This window comes from Lolium perenne, chromosome 7, assembly GCF_019359855.2.
Source record: "Lolium perenne isolate Kyuss_39 chromosome 7, Kyuss_2.0, whole genome shotgun sequence".
In the NCBI taxonomy this organism is placed as follows: Eukaryota; Viridiplantae; Streptophyta; class Magnoliopsida; order Poales; family Poaceae; genus Lolium; species Lolium perenne.
The window spans coordinates 75,054,135-75,058,301 of NC_067250.2; positions in this window are offsets into that span (position 1 = coordinate 75,054,135).

Sequence of the window (4,167 nt, forward strand, 5' to 3'; positions counted from 1 at the left end):
GAAAGTTTGGCAAATACTACTTGAGAGGGCTAGCTGAGGAACAGACTGCAAGGATCATGGCACAAAATGCTGCCAGAGGCTTCCCTGGAATGCTTGGAAGCATCGATTGCATGCACTGGTCATGGAAGAACTGCCTGTTTGCTTGGCAAGGTATATACAAAGAACGTCATGGATATTGAAGTGTGGTGCTTGAAGCTGTGGCAGATTATGACCTGTGGATTTGGCATTCTTACTTTAGCATGGTGAGATCACACAATGACATCAACGTGTTGCAGCATTCTCCGGTGTTCAGCAGACTAGTGGAAGGTCATGCTCCACCATGCAACTATGAGGTCAATGGCCACCAATATACCAAAGGCTATTATCTAGCAGATGGTATATATATCCAGAATGGGCCACTTTTGTCAAAACAATCTCGAATCCATCAGGTCAGAAGAATTCCCACTTTGCTTCGCGACAGGAGGCTTGTAGGAAGGATGTCGAGCGGGCATTTGGTGTGCTTCAAGCTCAATTTGCAATTGTCCGGTATCCTGCTCTAAGCTGGTCTCAGGATCAAATGTGGGAGGTGATGCAGGCTTGTGTGATCATGCACAACATGATCATCGAGGATGACCGCAAGAATCATGCCAAGTCACATGTTGGTCCCTATGAGTGTCAGGGCCCTCTTGCGGAGGTTGATCATGAGTTACCTGCAGATTTTGCTGATTTCCTCGTCATGCACGCAGAGATCCGTGACAGCAATGTTCACGAGCAACTTCAAGTTGATCTCGTTGAGCATTTGTGGAGGATCAAAGGATTATCAGCAAATGCCGCGGCACCTTGATCTAGCCCTATTTATTACATTTGTTAAGTTGTTTTATTGTTTGTTGTATTTTAATTTGAAAACGATCTCCGCAAACATATTTATTTGTATGCTATATTTAATAAATGGTTGTGTTTTGAAAAACCCTTTAAAAAAGTTTGGGGCGGCGTTTGGGGGACGCGACTGGGGAGAGACGTCCCTCAAACGTGGCACGAACAAAACACGTCCCCCAAACGCTCAATCCGGCGCCGTTTGGGGGACGGTTTGGAGGACGCGACTGGAGATGCTCTTAGAGGCACTTGCAAGTACATCGGTTGTACTAAAATGTATCTCCTCCTAGCCACCGCCTCCAAGAAACTCAGCTTCCACCTCCTCCTCTACCATAGATCGGCCCCCCTCCTTTGGCTGACCTTGTTGACGATGTGACCTTGCCAACGGTGTTGGGAGGGGTGGGGTAATCTCTCGGCATAGTTTTTCATAAAATAGTATTTTTAATTGGTTTGATTAGGTTTTTGGTGTTTTTTTTGTCTCAGTCTTAATGAATATGTTATCATCTGCAATAAGTGATCTTCTTACTTCCGTTCGATGACGAGATCTCCTTTCTAGCGTCATTGGTGGTGTTGGAAGATTACAGTTCTCTAGGTATGAACCTTCATATCTTGCTTCGCCATATCAGTTTTGGGTTTTTTTTCTCATGGTTTCCGCGAGGAATCTCCTCGTAATATTTATCCCGGCAGTTATGTTCTCGATAATGGTGATTTGTACTATTGACTTCCGAGCGATGTCGACCATATTATTCGGTTATTTTTCCTTGGTATACTACTTCAATGGTTTGAAGCGATGAAAAAAATCTTCGTTAGTATTCACAAGTCTATACGGTTTGATATCTTTTTCGCTGCCTTTTGATAAATATAAGACTGTATCATGGAAGAAAAAAAGTTCATAGACCTTAAAATTTTAGTTGTTTCTTTTAGACTTCATTGTAATCATTGGAGACAACTTGTGTATCTCTACCATATATTATTTATTACTATGAATATATGTGGTATTGATTGTCAGAAAAAATGTCAATCCAATGCGCTGAATGCAAGTCTTTTGCGAGAACTGAGGATTCGTTAAAAGTTAAATCTTACTACTTCAACAAAATATTTAGGAAAAAATATTTACATCTATGATATTGAATGAACACATTAAGAGAATATACTTTGTGATGAATCTATTGATATTGATTTAGTATTGTAAATATTCGTATCTTTGTGTATAAACTTAGTCAAACTTTAAAAACGTTGATTTTTAACTAATTCTTAGACGCCTTATATTTTGGGACGGAGGGAGTACCAATGTTATGAAGCTATTTGAATAAAAAGACATTTTCATACCGTGGCAAAGAACGAAACTTTATTCGTTCTCTAGGATCGAAGGTCATGAGCAACTCAAAACATACATCATATATTATTATAAAAATTTCTTCAGTGATGCAGATGGAGGAAACTTCTCAATGAATAAATCACGACCAGATGATATCCCTCAAAAGTTTGAATTACCCTCACATCAATATATTTTGGAGCTAAAAAAAATATGTTGAATCATAATCTCCTTTTTCCAAAGTAGTTTCACACCACCACTTCTAGCAGTACTAGGATTAACAATTTTTATATCCATTTGCATTCTTTTTTAAAACCTCTGACGGATAGTCATCAAGGTGTGTCTCCAACAAGAACATCACATCGCGACCACATCGCCTTTGGAGATCCGAAAGTGCACTAACGGTAGGGTTGTTCCCCAAACTTGTTCAGAGATAGTATTTTCATTGTGACCAGATGGTCTCCTCGAGGGAACCCGCTGATCCTAGTGAAATGGAGTTGTCTCCTACCTTCTTAGAGCACTTTTTCATCTCATTCTTACTCAAATCTTCAGGAACATCCTTTGGAGGGTGGTACGGTCCCATCCTATCAACATTGCAGCCTGTGCGCCTTGACCAACACCTCTCTTGCCCATATCATCTTCATCCAACACCTCAGAATTCATTGGCAACCTTCCTTTTGCACTTGGATCGGTATTATGATTCTTGGCCATCACCACATCAAGTGTGTTGATTGAGTTAGTAGTTGTATCCGAATTCATTGGCAACCTTCCTTTTGCACTTGGATCGGTATTATGATTCTTGGCCATCACCACATCAAGTGTGTTGATTGAGTTAGTAGTTGTATCCTGGAATTTTTCATCCAACTACGCATTTTTTAACAATGGTAGAGCATTATAAGGCCAGCAGGGGGTTCAGATCCATGACCACGACCAAGAAAAACGGGTTCATTCCAGCCCTACCATAACCTCCAGCGTCCTGCATACCACGACCATCCATGTCACTCCCTGTTCCACCACGATAGCCTTGGGCACCACCCATGGCTGAACGACCATGCCAAGTCTCTCGATTAGCTTTGAGTAACTCTTCCCACTTCAGTTTGCTCTCCTCATGTTCATCGGTATCGCACTCCAAATGAGTATGACTGACCATGCCACAAGCCCCACAAAACTTAGGGGTGTTCTGGAATTGGATCTACTAGTGGTTTTCACAGATCAAGCTTCCCAAGCCATGCGGTGTCGTTTCCACCTCAACCATTGATACAATTTTGCGTTATGCAAGGTTCTTCACGAAAGATTCTCCTTGACACCCATCTGGTAACTTATGAATTTGGACCCAAACAACCATAATATTTAAGACTACAGATTCAAGCGCTACAAGATCATCATATTCTTCAATGGTGCCAGGGTATTCTTCAATGGTGACATCATTCTGGGTGAAACAACCACGAGACCACCTTTGTTATCTTCAGCCAATCACCCAAGCAAAAACACTGAATTGTAAAAATATTATTGTCCAAGGATTTGAACTTTACCTCCCTCGATGCCTCCAAGCCACCCGCATGTGCTACTCAAAGGTTTGGGGGCTAAATAAATTCATTGAGTGGACCTTTGGCAAAGCCATCCACATAATCCCATGTGGTTCTTCCTAAAAAACAAGATCATAAATCTCATCTTCATCAATCCACAGCCGATGGAGTAGATCACACAACTGCTCCTCTTTCCTCGATCCCCTGACTTGGAGAACTCGAGATAGTGGAAGCCACGACCATTAACAAGACTGAACCAAAAACCCCGAAAGCAAAGCACGTGGACGGGGGTTCCAAGTTCACGAGAAATGGGCCCTCGTGGGTGTGGAGACAAATAGACAGAGAGCACGAACGAACAGAACAGACTCCACATCGGAGTGGATCACTGTCGGGAGTAAGGAACCCTAGTCGCCTAGGTCGTGAACTTAAGTCACCTAGCTCATTGTGTGCGTCCAACATTCTTTAGTCGTAGCC